The 17,747-nt window shown below is 48.3% G+C and overlaps 1 protein-coding gene across 2 annotated transcripts in view; it reads right to left on the reverse strand.

Moving 5' to 3' along the window:
* Nucleotides 1-17,747, reverse strand: part of LOC144134723 (thiol S-methyltransferase TMT1B-like) — a 75,855-nt gene that overhangs the window by 8,518 nt on the left and 49,590 nt on the right. The gene's annotated exons all lie outside the window — the stretch shown is intronic.

Here is a 17,747-nt window from a genome sequence, read left to right on the forward strand (position 1 = left end):
TAAAGCAACGTTCAAAGTGAATCAAGGCTTCGCAGTGAAACAAAACACATCAGGGCATACAAGACAACACACTTTCGAGAAGATAAACTGTGGTTGAGATGGGTTACATGTTGACAGAAACATGTAAAAAAAAAACTTTTTTCAAGACTGGTGATTTGCATGGGCAATGAGTGTGCACGCACACACACACACACACACACACACACACACACACACACACACACACACACACACACACACACACACACACACACACACACACACACACACACACACACACACACACACACACACACACACACACACACACACACACACACACACACACACACACGCACACACGCACACACACACACGCACGCACGCACGCACGCACACACACACACACACACACACACACACACACACACACGCGCGCACACGCACGCACGCACGCGCACACACACACGCACACACACACACGCGCACACACGCACGCACGCACACGCGCACACACGCGCACATATATATATATATATATATATATATATATATATATATATATATATATATATATATATATATATATATATATATATATATATATATATATATATATATATATGTCTTCAGTTAACATTAGGAATGCTTTATACTGTAATTTGAAGGGCGTAAATAGTATCGTAATATAAATGTAGGACTCAAGTTGGTTAAATAACTTTGTTGCTTGATAATCAACATCCTGTCTCCATAATTTGTTCTCAACTCCATTGCGAGGCGTCCCCCTCATTTCATGTAAACAGGCTCTTCTCAACTTCAGATTGTAAGGCTCTTTCAGGCAGGCTTTCTTCAGCCTTTTCTCAGGGCTGTAGATAAAACCGCTCTTCAGTAAATAAAAAGGCAACAAGATCAAGCATAATGCTTCATGTTGTAAGAGTTAGGGCAGAAATCGTTGCCCACTCCAAACGCGTAATCACAATTTGATAAAGGTACCCTGTGGTGCAAGGTTCCGATGTTTTCTCCGCTCCCTCTAAGCTGACCGATTTATGCCCTCGTAGTAATGCATAAAAAAAAGATAAAACATCCAGATCAAAATATCTCCGGAATTACACGGAATGTAAAAAGAGTATTAATCAAGAGCTTTTCTCGGATGGTGTAGTTTACATGCGACAAATGGGCGCTGATTGAATAAGCGTATAAGTGAACATGAGCACTCAATCGAAAACTCTACGGGATGAAGTCTGCCGCTAGACTGTAAGGATTTCGATGACTGCTCGTGCACGCCGCTTCATGAGTAAATTGTTGGTGTAGGTAGAAGCCATAACCATGATGGCCGTGAAGTAAAAGAAGCTTCTAGGGAAAAAAAATTGTGCATTGTGTTAGTGATGGCACCATATTTCTGTGTAACACTCAAACAGGCTTTCTAGGAGTTTTTTCCTGAGGTAATTTTCGTGGCTTGATATCTACACAGGTCTGAAGTGTTCTTCAATGCAGGCACATCTTTCGCAGTCCTTAAGCTCTTTTGTGCATTTCGCATCAGCTTTTAAAGCATCTTTTTTCTATTTAATGTCTTGTAACTGTCATAAAATCAAACGTCCTTCTTCGATCCTGTATGCTACATATCATAGTACATTTAACCATTCTTTTTGAAATTCATTGTTTGCTTTTATTACTTTCTGCGCATCTTCTCAAACAACTCTCACTACAAGTGGCGAGTGTGGAGATTGCCAGCTTATATATACTCGGTGTGTCTGTTAATAAAATATAGTGTCCTGTCCTGTGTGCTTCAATTCTAAACAACCGTGGTTTTGTACTTGCTTGTTTGCCACTTGCCCTCCACCTATTTGCGCACTCTTAACTTTCCTCTGATTGTACCGTTAAATTTTTTGCCGAAGAGAATTAGATCGAAACTTCGGGTACTAAAAACGGATGTTTACCTTCTGGCGTTTTGAGTACTAGGAACCAGAAAAAAAGGAAGTGCAGCTGTGCGAGCGTGAGGTCAACAACAACAACAACAGTGTCAGTGACGGCCTCTTTTGTTCTGTGGGTATGTGGGGTAGTGCGTCTTTATGTGTACTGAATACGGACTGGCATGCGATGAGTGGAGGCGGCCAACTGAAAAGAGGTGGGTTAGGCCCGAGTGCCGTCCTTGGCTTCACTCTGGCTCGGCAAATTTTCATCGAGATTAGCGGAGGAAGCGTGCTTCTACACTAGGCCTTAGTTCTTGCCTTAAAATGTTATTTTCACCCTCCTACTCCTTTGCAGGCGACCTAGTTTTCGTTTCAGCACCAGCACGTATGGTGGTGTGAGAGTCTCATCATTACCGTCATTTATTCACCTTTAAAGGCTGTAATGTTGGCTCAATATAAATGGGTGGGGGGATCTTAACATGTCACGATAACCAAAATAATGAGTCGAGTTACAGAGTCAGTATGCACAGAGACAACAGAAAAGAGCTCTTGATATTACAATTCAAAAAATGAATCAAAATGTCAGCAGAATGAGGACTGGAAATTTGAATAAATAACAACAAAAGCCAGAAAAATAAAATTACGCATTAAGGTCTAGAACAATCAGGAGCACACACAAGCAAAATTATGATAACAGTAATAAAAAACGTTAGAGCACTCCTATGCTGCGCTTATGAGTGGACGTTATAGATTTTAGATCTTTTTTACAGGATTATTTGATTAGGATGACTGCAGCAATACTTAGCATCAGCAAACTTTGCTTTTCCACTCTGAGAAGTTGACACTTTGAACCCAATTTTTATTTCTATGAATTGTTTCAAATATTTAAATAATGAATTACACACTAAGTTTTCTTAATTACTATCACCATGCATTCGGTTCTCATTCTGAGCATTTTGACACCTTTCAACTCCCTAATTCCAACAAGGAAGGCCGTCAGGCAGGGAGACAAGATCTCGACAATGCTTTTAACCGCATGTGTGCAGTAGGTGTGGAGTTCGCTGACCTTTCGGCGAACACGCTGGCCTTGTGTTCGCATTGAAGGCCGCTCCAGTGGGGTCGGAAGTCGCCAACAAAGGGACCCTTCCTGTCCCGGCCTCCCCTGCTTGCGGCGGACGTCCTCGTTAACTCCGCGCCGTCACGGGCATAGCCCGTCTTAAGAAGCCTAACCATATACAGCTGTCGACATGTGTTCGTTGTCAAGGGGTTGACGAGGTTTCGGGAATGCACGAGATAGGGCTGAGTATTAGCCGAGTGACCGGAAACCCACTATTCAAGTAACGACTGTCTTCTTCTCTTTCGGTGTGTTCTGAAAACAACTTTAGTTATCGTCTCGACGGCATATGTTTGTCGCGTGCGTGAAAGAGAAAACAAATGTTAGGAAAGTGGTAACAGCTGTGTCGTGGGTGCCGTGGGAGAGGGGGGTCGTGTTTGTGCTGTTTGTGTATTTGATTGCAACCTTTTATTTCCCAAATGTTTAATCAAGATTCTCTCCCCAATCTGTGATTAGTTGGCAGAAACCTTATTTTGCTTTCGCTCACCACTGATTGGGTGAGGTGTGTCGCTTGTAATCTTATTGGTGGCTGTCCCCGCTAAGGGCGGAGACAGGGTTTAAAAACAAGCGCGCTGGGTTGAACGAGGGCTCAATTCGTGTGATCAATGGTTTAGTCATGTAAGTAGTTTTCTCCTTGCTTTGTCTTTTCTTGTTTTATTTATGCTGTAAATAAATAGTTAACCTTCTCTTTTCTTTGAGTAACGTCAATGTTTGCGAGTTAGAACCACCGGGTCATAAAGAAACCCTGATTTCATCATCAACAAGGTGTTTCCTCTCATCACCACCTGAAGGGGGAAACTCAACTGTAGGTATTCCGAAGCCTGAAATGGGAACAGTTAGGGATACGAGTTAATGAAGAATACGTAAATAATTTGCGATTCACTGAGGACATTGCCTTGCTGAGACTCGGGAGATGAATTGGAAAGCATGACCAATCAGTTAGACAGGCAGAGCAGAATGGTGAATCTAAAAATTAACATGCAGAAAACCAAAGTAATGGTCAGCAGTCTAGCAAGAGAACAGCAGTTCACAATTGGTAGCGAGGTGCTGTAAGTGCTAAAAGCAATATCTCTATTCAGGGCAGGTCGTGACCTTTGATCCGGATTATGAAAGGGAAATAACTAGAAGAATCAAAACAGGTTGGAGAGCATATGACCGGTTCTCGGAGATCATGAATGGCAGTTCACCGATATCCGTCAAGAGGAAAGTATACAACAGCGGTATCTTAGCAGTAGTCATCTACGAGGCAGAAACGTGGAGGCTGAAGAAAAGGGTTCAGCTCATGTTATGGACAACGCAGCGAGCTATGGAAAGAAAAATGATAGGTGTAAAGTGAAAAAGCGGAAGCGTGTATGAGAGAACAAACGCAGGTTAATGACGTCTTAGTCGAAATCAAGAGGACGAAATGGGCTTGGCCAAGGAATGTAATGCGAAGGTAAGATAACCGCTGGTCCCACGGGTAGCGGAGTGGATTCCAAGAGAAGGCAAACGTAGCAGGGGGCGTCATAAAGTTAGGTGGGCGGCTGAGATTAAGAAGTTTGCGGGCATACAGTGGGCGCAGTTGGCAAAAAACGGTTAATTGTTGAGACATGGGAGATGCCTTTGCCCTGCAGTGGACGTAGACTGGCTGATGATGATGTTGATGATGAACTCCCTTTCCCAATTACTTTTAATTTCTTCAGTTAGTTAGCTAATTACAATCAATTCACAACTGGTCACCGCCTAGCGCACACCAAAAAATCGTCAGTCACTAGAAACATAAAATTGCCATGACATGTTTTCTTTTTTTTTACGAACCCCCGATTGTTTCCGACACGCGGTGTCGACTAGGCCGGCGGCTTTTCGAACGAACGAGCTCTATACGCTATCGCCTCAAAGAAGATCACTTAAAAACGCGGAGCAATCCTATATTTATTTATTTGTACTTCAAATTCCCGCCAGGAGGTATTACATGATTTCTACATGAAGGTTTTGCAAAGACCAAAAGTAAAAAAACCTTTAGTTTATGAATGCACCTTTCACCAACTGGCTGAACTTAAGCGGGTCTTTTTCAATAACTGTCGAATTAGGTGGAGTATTGTTAAATGCAATGTTTCTGAGCACAAATAATTTATTAATTTCTGGTGTGGTGTAGGCGTTGTTACGTTTGGAGACGCCAACATGCCAAGAATATTCAAGCCACTGAGAAGCATCAATCGACAGAGGCTTCAAAGGGCCGTCGACGTGGTTGCAGCGCCACGAGTGCAGGTGGTGGCGTCTACAGGGGACCTCCCCCCCCCCCCCCCCCGCCTTCCTGTTTACGGGATGAAACGGCCTTCTGCTGCCTGAAAACGGCTTTGGTGAACCTGTCGTTTGTTCTCAACGCCGGACCTACCCGGAACATGACGTCTTTCTACCGGAGGGGACGGCGGGGGAGCCGGCAAGCGGCGGGTTGCAAATGAGCCGTGGCAAACGCGGCCGTGTTTGACTAAGCCAACGACGCCGGAATCCTCGTGCTTCGAAAACAACCTCGTCTTACCGCCGTATTCAAGAAAGACACTTAAGGTGTGACTTAAGTTCGTGACTTAAGTTCTGAGTAAAGTATGAGTGGCGAAGGAAGTTTCAAAAACGGCACTTAAGCAGCACTTATGAAAGTAGCGCTTTTAGATGTAAGTAGGCGCCATGGGAACGAGGCTAAGCAAATATTTCTGTATATCTAATAAATTCATGAACAAATAAAGAACAGAAGCGCCAAAACAGCGCTGCTAATACATAGTACAAGTCTCAACTAACGTTTTAACAACAACAAAAAGTTTTTTTCGGCTAGCTTTGGAGAACTAATATTACTTGTCTGGCCACAAACAAAGACGTCACTGTAGTAGCGCGCGTAGTGGCAATAGTGTGTTGTTGGGGGCGTCCTGGAAGGCGGACCCTAAAGACTGGACACGTGATCTACATCACAGTGATTCGACGCATTTTTAATGAACTAAATTCCCCAACTAGGGACCTGGGGACAGCGGACCCTATTTAAGCAGCGATCTGGCGTGTGATCAGCAGCTCCCGATTCACTCTTTCGAATTATGTAAAAACGTAAATAAACCCTTTCAGCCTCTTCTTCCCCTCGAAGATCCTCTCATCTCTTCGTCACCCCCACAACCGCAGTCTCCCGATCCGGAACCTGGGGACACCGACCTTGGCGAGAGACGGCACAGGCGAACCAGGGGCCCGCATCTAACAGCGTTGTGCACTCAGAGATAAAAAGTCGGCGTTAAAGGGAGGCTGAAACGGTTTTCAAATCGCACGAAACTCTGTGGTTGGGAAGAAAGGACCTTGAAAATCATGTGTGTAAATTTTTTCCCGATTCTATCCGCAAACAGAGCTGCAATCGCTTCTTAAAAACCCGCCGCCGGCACGCCCTCGTCGCTTGCGGAAGCACTGGGTGAGGGGACTGCAAAACCGGAGAACTGGCGGAAGTGACGCCATTCACGGAGAGTCGGCCGGCCGTCCGGCTGCGCTTGCTTCGCTGTGCCCGCGCTTTGGCGAACCACAGATCAACGTAATCTTCTGCCAGTGCCGTTTACTTCCTCTCGTTCGGGCGTTCGCTATAATGCTTGAAGCCTGTATACAAACCAGCTTGGCATGGTACTTCTTTCGAACAGCGCTCAGCACACAGCTTGATAGAATCCGTCGGTGGTTATCCCACAGCCTCTTCCACGTTAACCAGACAATCTGGTGGTACGCAGCATGCCGAAACTGTCTGCACAAAATATGTGCATCAACATTTCTTTTTTCGTTATATTACTTTCTTAACTGTTTGTAAACTCTTTGCCTTTTCCAGCTGGTTCACATCCATGCTGAGCTAAGGCCACTTCGAGCACTGTCTTTGAGGCACACAGTCTTGGCCTCTTTTGAGCTCGTTACGCAGTGTGTGCCTTTTGGCTTTTTCCTGATTGCTTGCAGCTCATTGCAGCACAAGCAATTCTCTTAATCTTTCATCAGCGCGCAGCACATGCCGCTCCACCTAACTGAACAAAAAAAAAACGATTATATCAACCTAGTATACTTGAGCAATGCAAACATTTGCGTTCATGATAGAGCATTACGTCATGGCTGACGATCGACAATGGCGCCAGAATTCATGCAAATCTGTCCTTGAGTCAGAACGGCACAGTTGTCGAGCCGCGGTACGCATATATCTGCCATAAGTAATTCTGCTGGTTACCTCGACACGCAACAACAGCAACTATATATATCTCGCAGCACACTAGTTTTGATGAGCAGTACTGAGAGCTCCGAAACACAGCCATAATTATTGTTCAAAAGTGTGTTCAGCATGCCAAAAAAAAAAACAACGCACCGGAGTAAGTGCAGAAGTTACATGGTTGAACAGTAGCCCGAACATGCGACAGAAGGAAAGCGCAGATGGGACCTTGCTCCCGGTCACCTGGACTCTTCGCGCTACAGTACAGCAGTGCACCCACTCCAACTCATCCAGTTTGGCATTCATTTGTAGTTCGAAAAGACCTTCGGGAGTAATTAGGCAATTAACTATAAATAAATGAACAAACAAATGCTTTACCTCGTGCGACTCATATAAGCTTGCCAGTGATATGAATGAGATCATGTTTACAGGCGTTACAAGAAGTTGGTGGTGTGATGAACCAGTTTCTTAAAATGGCCCTGGGTCCACACTGGGCATGAGGAGATTGATGCACAGACTCAAAAATGATTTTGAAGTGATTTAATTAAAGCATCTGGCTCGATGCCGCTTACGGGACAGAAGCTGGGCTCGTCGTCGCCGGGGCTGAGTCAGTGTGGTGTGGCACGGGCTCGATGAATGGCTGGTTGTCTGCAGCGGCCGGGCTGGGAGTTCCTCGTGGCTGTGCTGCCCTCGTTCTCGGCTGGTCGTTGGATGAGCTGCCAGGCGTGGAGGCGCGTTGGCGAAGGTCGAACGTTAGCGACGGCTAGACCCCGGGCTCAGGTCAATGCGCAGCCCCAGTCTTCTGCCTCGCTCCGTCTCCGGCCCTCTCGTCCACTCGCCCCGATCGCTCTCCCCCTTCCTCCCGTCGGCTTCCGCTTTTAAAGCCTTTGCTTCTTTCTTCAGCCGTGGCCGCGCCTTTGTCCACTCCCCCGTGGCTCTCGAGGGGTGCATAATGACGGGGACACTCAAGCGTCGTTCGACAGGGCCGTCGACGGTTACCATATATGGTCATATTTCTCCGCCACAACCAAATATGGTCATGTCTCTCCGCTGCGACCCGACCCCAGGACGGCGCGGCCAACCGTCTCCAGGAAAAGTCACTGACCGGCTCGCCGTGGCACCGGTGCATGTGCACGAATCGTCACATCCGCTCCTTCTTAAAAGGAATGTTCATTGAACATTAGGAATTCGTCATACACACACACGCGCACACACACACGCCGCGCTGTTCGGGCCAGTATCCCGCACAAGTCGCTCCTTTCTTCCCCACGAGCACCGAGCCAGAGCGGAGTTTCAGAACAATTCTTCACCGTAGATACCACTCGAGTGCACAATATAAGACCATAATTAACAGTATGTACAACATCTCAAACAAGAGAACGAACAAAAAATGAAACTAAACGAAGCGCACTTGTAATGTACAAAACAAGGAAATGTACACAATATAAGACCATAATTAACAGTATGTACAACATCTCAAACAAGAGAACGAACAAAAAATGAAACTAAACGAAGCGCACTTGTAATGTACAAAACAAGGAAATGTAGTCTTAGCGAGGTACCTCCCTGTCCACTACTCGGTTACGGAGGTAGTACCTAGCGGCTGGAATACGTCTGCCAGATTGGAATGCCTCCTCCTCGAGAAGGGCGCCTCCGAGCTGCGACTGCATGAAGTGTTCCAGTTCATCACATGGACTGAAATTTTTGTGCCGGCCGCTCTGACCGCTTTTCTGCAATGCAGGGTTATTTACAATGGCGGGCTCCGTGCGAAGGTTATCCTCCCCCTCCTGTTCCCTTGAGGCAGCCGTTTCAGAAAGAGGCGAGCATGTTGGTGCTTGCTTTAACCGGTTAGCATGGACCACAGCGGTTGAGGCCCCTGCGATCTCCCGAATCCGAAAATTAACCGGCGATAGCTGCTCTACTATGCGGTAAGGTCCTTTCCATTTGGGCGTTAACTTACGGGCAAGCCCTGCCTTGACCTGCACACACTCAAGGTATACGCGGTCTCCCACCCTGAAAGGAACCGCCCTAGCCCTAGTGTCGAACCGCCTTTTTCTTTTGTCGGCTGCTTCCCGTAATGCTTCGGCTGTTACGTCATGGGCCACTTGCAATCGAGACGTCAGTTCGGCTCGATAATCATCTAGTGAGCCGTATGGCACCCGTCTCTGTCCATCAACCACCGCATTCGGTGTGTCTGGGTCGCGACCGTACAAGAGGTAGAAAGGGGAGTCACCGGAGCTCTCGTGCACCGCCGTGTTGTAAGAAAAAACAGCAAACGGTATCCAGAGGTCCCAATCCTGTTGGTCTCGCGAAACATAATGGGATAACAGTTTGCTTGCTCTTTGATTAAGCCTCTCCACAGCACCGTTACAAGCCGGGTGGTAAGGGGTGGTCTGTCTTTTGTCAATTCCCAGAAGGTTATACACATCTTTCATCAACCTCGACACAAAGTTTGACCCTTGATCCGTTAACAACTGCCGCGGAACGCCGTGCCGCAGAACCACTGTTTCTACAAAGGCACGTGCCACAGTTTCTGCTTTTTGGTCGGGCAGTGCTGTTATCTCAGCATACTTCGTTAGGTGGTCAACGCACACCAGTACATATTTATTTCCTGTTGTCGTAGTTGGAAGTGGGCCTAGGATATCCATGCCAACCCTCTCAAAAGGCGTCGAGACTTCCTCGAATTCCTGAAGGGGGGCCGGCCTGCGGTTTTTCGGAGTTTTTCTTTCCAGGCAAGAACGGCAGTTAGCGCAGTACTCTTTAACATCTGAACGCATGCCCTGCCAATAGTAGTAGCGCTCCAACCTCCTTTGCGTCTTCATTACTCCAAAATCGCCCGCGTATGGGGCATCGTGAAAAACCCTCAAGACGTGCGGCACCATTGACTTTGGTACCACCACTCTTTCCCACACCTGGCTAGCCTTCCTTCCTGACCGCGTAGGCCGGGTGCGCTTTCGTAGGGTTCCTTCGTTGTCAACAAAGTAACAATTGTCGGGATCCCGGGCGGTCCCCCCAGAAATGGCATGAAATGTTTTCTCTAGCCATTTGTCCTTTCGCTGCTCGGTGCGGAGATCGTTTGTATCTATGGCCGGACAAAACTCATTCACGGTGCGTACCAGGTTAGCTCGACTTAATGCGTCCGCGTTAGTGTGCACCTTGCCTGGCTTGTGTTCTATCTCGAAATCGTATTCCTGAAGTTGCAGATTCCAGCGCGCGAGGCGCGAGCTCGGATCCTTCACGTTTAGAAGCCACTTAAGGGGTTGGCAGTCGGTCACTAGCCTGAATCTGTGGCCATAGAGGTAGCACCGAAAGTGCCGCACGGCCCAAACCACTGCAAGACACTCCCGCTCAGTGGCACTGTACCGCTGCTCGACTGGACTGAATTGCCGGCTCGCGAACGCGATAGGGTGCTCCTTGCCGTCAAAATTCTGAGACAGCACTGCACCCGCTGCAAACTTCGAGGCGTCAGTCGCTACAATGAAAGGCTGGCTGAAGTTTGGATATCGTAGCAAGGGAGCGGTTATTAATTTTTCCTTTAGTTCTTCGAACGCCACCTCTGCCTCCTCCGACCATACGAACTCTATGTTTTTTGCTGTTAGTGCAGTCAGTGGCTTTGCGATTCGGGCGAAATCTCGCACATGCCTTCGGTAGTATCCGACTAAGCCAAGAAACTCGCGAACGCCTCGAACTCCAGTTGGTCTAGGGAAGTCGCGGACGCTACTTAACTTTCCCGCTTCAGGTTCTACGCCGTCTGCGGAAACGATATGTCCAAGGTATTTGACCTGCCGCTGTAGAAGTTGGCACTTTGAAGGTTTCAATTTTAAGCCAGCAGCTCGCAATCTGACCAGCACTTCCTCAATGGCCTCCAAGTGTTCGGCAAATGTGCTGCTGTAAATTATTATATCGTCCATGTAGACGAAGCACCTCTTTCCCAGCAAACCGGCCAAGATTACGTCCGCAGTTCTCTGCCAGACTGCAGGGCTGTTAACAAGTCCCATCGGCATGCGTCTCCACTGAAAGTGGCCAGACGGGGTGTTAAATGCGGTTTTGTCGACATCGTTTGGATCCATTTCGATCTGCCAGAACCCCGATGCGAGGTCGACAACTGTAAAATACTTGGCTGACCCAAGCTGCGCGAGGGTTTCCTGCACCTGTGGCAGCGGGTAGGGATCTATCCTTGTAATGGAATTCAATCGCCGGTAGTCTATTACCAGTCGAAATGAACCATCGGGTTTCTCAACTAGAAGTGCCGGTGCCCCCCACGGCGACTTGGAATGCTCAACAATGCCTTTGTCGATTAGCTCTTGGACCTGCCTATCCATTTCCTCTCTTTGTGAGTAGGGAATTCTATAGGCCCGTTGGTACACTGGTGGCGAGTCGCCAGTCGTAATGCGGTGTTTAATCACTCCGCACTTTCCCAGGTCTAGCTTCGATGCAGCGAACACATCCGAGTAGCGCTGCAGGAGACCCTCAACTCTTCCTCGCTCTTTGCAGTCGATGTGAGAGAGGTCAAACTGCAGGTCCCCTTCTTTTCCCTTCCTTTCATTGACGAGGCCCGTAGTGCAAATCGGGGTACCCTGCTCATCTACCTCAGCCGTGGAGAATGTAGCTATGTTTTTGTTTTTCGGCAGGTGAAGCTCTTGTTGCGAGTAGTTACATAAGCGGACGGGAACCCTTTTCTTTGAGTCAACCGTGACCAAACAGCCCGCCACACTCAGTCCTATTGCGAGCCCCTCTATAGGTTCAACGACTCCTATGTGTCCCTCATCAATCTGAGCTGACATCGCTCCCACACAGATTATCTCTGACCGAGGCGGCACCACTGTTTCTCTCGTTGTCCTAACACTAACGCCCGCGTGTGTTAGCGAGCCCTGTTTCGCGCTCTGTTCCCTATAGTCCACTCGTGCAACGTACTCGGCCTCTCGATTTGCTGATGGGACCAAAGCCCCGCGACAGGAAAGGCAATTCTGGCTTAATATGAGATCGATGCCATGCTGCCGTAACAGGTCCTGACCTACGAGGCCCGATATACCATCCGGCAACGACACAGCATCGGAACAAATGTAGCTGGGATGGTCAAAACTTTCGTTCCCGATTGTGAAACGCAAAAGGTACAGTCCTCCCGTGCCGAGGTCAGCTCCTGTGATGCCCACGAGTCTTACTTTCGGAGATTCTCGGGCCTCATGCACCTGCCTGTCTCCCTTCCTTGTCAGCAGATCAAAAAACTTTTGCTTAAGGAGCGTTATCCGGGAGCCAGTGTCAACCAACAGATTGCAAGTGACCCCGTTTACCACGAATTTGGCAATCGGGCAGGATTCTCCAAAAACGCTTACAATAGCACAGCTATTACTGCTCTCCCCCCCAACCGGCTCGGCTGCGGGGGACTCTACGCGTTTTTTGGCACAATATATTTTTGTTCCATCCCCGTGTTGGTCGGCGCGCGCTGCTGCCCATTTGGCGTACCAGAGTCGCGGTTTAGCTCGGGACAGTATCTGGCAACGTGTCCGTACCCTCTGCAAGCATAACAGCGAACCTGCCTCCTTTCACGGTTCCGGAAATTGCCCCTGTTATTTAACTGTAGGCCTTCCGCGAGGAGCGCCTCCAGCCGGTCTAGCCTATCGGTCAACTGAGTAACAATCGCGTCGGCGCTTGCACTTTTTGGCTCTGTTACAAGCCGCACCTTCTCCTCACTGGAGACAAGCAACTCATTACGCTCCTCGTCTACAGCTGCCTCTACCGCTCCTTCAAAAGTAGACGGCGCCTTAGACAGAACAAACCTGCGCACCGGATCCCTCAAGCCAGTGATGAACTGGGACGTCATCTGCTCCAGAAGCAGCTCTCTGGCGTGCTTTTGCTTTGAACTATCAGGCCCCGGTTCTCGCGCTAGGGTTTCGTTCCCAAGGAAGCGAAGGCGGGAGGCAAACGCGCGTGCGTCTTCCCCCGGCTTCTGCCGAGCGTCGAGGAACCGCCTGAGCTTTACGCTAGAAGGTTCCCTGTCAAAATATTTAAACGCTAGCTTTTTAAATTCAGCCAACGTGCCCGCCTTCCTGACTCCCTCATCTCTCCAGGCAAAATCATGTGCTGCCCCTGACATGCGACATTTCGCCATTCCCAGCTGTTGTGCATCCGTTAACCCGCCCATTTTGCACACCTGCTCCAACATGTCAAAAAATTCAACAATAGACGGCCCCTGACCGTCGCCAGTGAATCTCTCCACCATGTTTGCTAATGCAAGTACGCTTGCCCCAAAGGGCTGTGCACTCGAGTGGGCTTCTTCCATATTAGACCAAATATAGTCAGTGCCTCAAGCTCCTCTCGCCGGTGGTGCAGTCCAGCTTTTGCCCAATGATTTAAGTGTGGACCCCACTTCTGACACCAATGTGATGAACCAGTTTCTTAAAATGGCCCTGGGTCCACACTGGGCATGAGGAGATTGATGCACAGACTAAAAAATGATTTTGAAGTGATTTAATTAAAGCATCTGGCTCGATGCCGCTTACGGGACAGAAGCTGGGCTCGTCGTCGCCGGGGCTGAGTCAGTGTGGTGTGGCACGGGCTCGATGAATGGCTGGTTGTCTGCAGCGGCCGGGCTGCGAGTTCCTCGTGGCTGTGCTGCCCTCGTTCTCGGCTGGTCGTTGGATGAGCTGCCAGGCGTGGAGGCGCGTTGGCGAAGGTCGAACGTTAGTGACGGCTAGACCCCGGGCTCAGGTCAATGCGCAGCCCCAGTCTTCTGCCTCGCTCCGTCTCCGGCCCTCACGTCCACTCGCCCCGATCGTTCTCCCCCTTCCTCCCGTCGGCTTCCGCTTTTAAAGCCTTTGCTTCTTTCTTCAGCCGTGGCCGCGCCTTTGTCCACTCCCCCGTGGCTCGCGAGGGGTGCATAATGACGGGGACACTCAAGCGTCGTTCGACAGGGCCGTCGACGGTTACCATATATGGTCATATTTCTCCGCCACAACCAAATATGGTCATGTCTCTCCGCTGCGACCCGACCCCAGGACGGCGCGGCCAACCGTCTCCAGGAAAAGTCACTGACCGGCTCGCCGTGGCACCGGTGCATGTGCACGAATCGTCACAGTGGCCAGGGTTTTATGCAGCAGCGGTACACGACAACGTTTCAGCGCAATTTACTTTTTTTTATTGCCACTTGCACGTACAAAAAAGATATGCACGCACATGCACCTATGGAAAACATACGTATCACTCGAGATTTGGTTTTCGTGTTACCCTGGTAGGACGTGTAAGCACCATACTGGGTTAACGAAATTTCCGGCTTGCAGGCGCCGTCATGTCGCTTCTCTATTAGATTCTTATCAGGCGGTGGCACCAGTTTTCTCTTATGTAGTCTGTAGTTCACAACGATTTCGGAATAGGTTATAGCGCGCGCTCGTCCAGATTCCGACAGTGCGTCGGTTCCACGGTTACTCGGAAACAGAGAATATGGGAATGCGCCGACTACCCCTGAGTGGACGAAGATATTGATAGCAGAGAAAACTGGGAAGCCCTGCTGCGCAGCAAAGAACCCGCTCGGCAGGAACAAGCCAATCCGCCTGGCGGCTGATGCCGCGAAGAGATGAAATCTCTTTGTTAACCTTTAGTCACGGACGCTCGGGCCCCCGCCCTCCCGGCCTGCGTGCCGGGGGCGGTGAGAAGTAAAGGGTCTCCATTTCCGGTGGAAATATAAGCTGTCATGCACCCATCCATCCAGTCGAGATTTCCAACACGTGAAGATGTCGCGACTTGACTTTCGCTGCCGGCGCACTATGCGGCGTCGTTGGTTCCGCCGTTTTCTGAAGCTGCTGATGGGTCGAACATGCATGGCGAAAGTCCAAACTGTTCAATACTGCTTGAATTATCCATAATATCTAAAACGTAGTCCGTAAAAGCCAGCTGAAGCAACGCGCTACGCAGCAACGCCATCGGTGCTGGCCGGAGATCCCCGTGGATGACGTCACGACGGTCCCGACCAATCGCGCGCAAGAGCGGCGTTTGCTAGGCGCCCTAAGGCGATGGGGCGCGTTTTCTTCTAAAAAACAACTTTTTGCGTTTATTTCTGCTCTTTTTGAAGGATATATTCTTTTTCAGCGGACTAAAAGCTATAAAATGATGTAGAGAACTCATTTTTTTCGAAAAGTGCTTCAGCTTCCCTTTAAGTGCTAAGGGGCGGATGCAAGACAGAGTTCCTTATGTATGTAAATTTATAATACAATTTAATAAAGAAACAAAGTCGTGAAATTTTGCACTGAAGTCACAAGGGCTGAAGGCTGAGAGATGTCTTCCTATTAGTTATAATGTGGCGTCTGTTGTATTGCGATGTGGTGAAATGGGCCGCAAGATGTTGAATGGCTTCAAACTGATTGGTAAGGTAAGTTTGATGGGCATTTCAAATTGCCGAGGCATTTATATATTGCATCATATTGCGGACGAGAATGTGCCGGGTACGCTTCAAGTAGCGATCGATGTGGTTCAAGCACGTGGAACGGCCGAGAGATCACAGCTGGCCATTTTAAAAAAAGAGAAGATATCATAAAATGTAATGGCCGCCTAAACTCTGCCTACACCTGGAAGGGTCGACAATACCGCAGATTGAGAGGATAATAGGCTTGGGCCTCCGCCAACAGCCAAAAGGCCGCTCATCCCATACGGCGAAACTCGTCCAGAAGCAAACCACTGAAATCACGTATATGCTTAGACGTGTCGCCAACCACCACAGTGGGTCTCAAAGAAAAAAATACAATACGAATTGTCCAGGCGCCGATCATTAGCCACATCTTACGCCGCGCTCTGCTTCAAAAATTTAATCACATAGAGCTTGGTACGCGTGGAAGACAAGATGGCATTTGGACTCCGTCCACACGGCTCTACGCAAATTCTACATGTAGGTGTTCAGAACACCATGGAAGAACTTATTGAAATGCAACGGGCAGATCAGCTACTCAGGCTTCGAAAGAAACGCACTGGCAGCGTTCTCAGAGCCGGTAGCACTGGAGCCTACAGTCCACGCCACCTACACCTCAAGAAGCAAATCTGCAGCTTGTCCATCACCAGGACGAGACGAAAAGTGCTTGAAGAGCTGCACTTCATGTGCCCCCACCAACTCGACGCCAGAGAAAACATGCCAGCCCCGTGGCGGGGACAGTTTAAAACTGCTGCCAAAAAACATGCATCCCGTGTTTCACCAGGACAGAAGACAAACTAGACCTAAAACCATAGAGAAGCACTATGCAGCGGTTGAAGGAGTATTTTAAGTCTATGATACGGAACCTGCGTGGGGTTAGCAGCGGTCGCCTTAGTGTACCAGAATAAGGTCTTATAATGGTTAACGTACGTATGATGTGACAGCAACGGAAGGAGCGGCGAAAACGTCAAGCGTACACGCACTCTGCATCACAGTACATGCTAACAGATTCGCATACCACGTGTAATAACTAAATTAGGATAACGTCTCTCGCGGTAAGTATGCTAATTAAGAGCCTTTATAGAGGCCAGAAACTAGGACAAAAATATTAATTATGGCACCAAGCCACCAGGGCATCACAGGGAACAAGAGTGCACCCGCCTCAGCCAGAGCATTTTCCTCCGAGCACGCTACAGGAACCATGTGGAACCCGTTACCCCATTGCTAAACTTCAAATGCTTCATTGCATCAGGCTGTCACGCAGGGTAGTACTCCCGCCGGACATAAAGTAGAAGAGATCTCACAAGACAAGCACCTTTAATACTCCATATAGGCTATACGCCATAGACCGGGAGCCGTTCGACTCGAAATGTAAGTTCTTCGGGGAAAAGGCAGACATATATTGCATGAGAAAAGACGCGTAGACATCAAAAATCAAACGCAGGAGGAATGGGAGGCAGCTCTGTCCAGCTCCGATAGTACGGACCATAACGACATTGTCACAAAAATTAGTGTAACAGGCTTAGCAAATGTATTTTTGCAGTATAAGGCCCCTATCCGTCAAGACCTCCTAACAGTGTAACAAAAAAATTGTTACCAGCTGCATCAAGCGAAAATCCAAGCGGCGCTAATATCAAGAGACATACACTTCGAACCCTATGCGAGAAGGAAGGAACCTCAGTGGCTGCTTTTAGACCGTTCCTTGCTTCTGTGCCTTTAACGATTTTATGCGAGAGCAAATTAGAGATAACCGCTACAAACGACAAAGTGCATTGGTCGATCTGAGGGCCACTGCTAAGCTAAAATTTATGAACAATTTTCAATTTCTCCAGGAACTAATATTTGCAATAAGAAAAAGTGCACGGTTATTGCTTTTAGGCAGACGATGTCCCGGCTATGTTATCACTAAAGGATTGTCAGTTCTTTTTGCCTGCATATTTGATAAGCTTTAATGGTTATGTATGTATCGCGAGCCACCTTCTATTGGTAACTTATGGTCCATTTAGAAGAAGGTGAGTGAAAAGTAAATTAGTTGATTGTGTTTTTTTAATTTCTACCAATCAGTGAAATCCAAGTGCGTTTTCTTTTGTTATCTTCAAACTCATATCGGTAATCATTGCTGAGTATACAGGTACTTGCATAATTGCATAATTAGATGAACTGTACATT

This window comes from Amblyomma americanum, chromosome 5 (assembly GCF_052857255.1).
Source record: "Amblyomma americanum isolate KBUSLIRL-KWMA chromosome 5, ASM5285725v1, whole genome shotgun sequence".
NCBI lineage: Eukaryota > Metazoa > Arthropoda > Arachnida > Ixodida > Ixodidae > Amblyomma > Amblyomma americanum.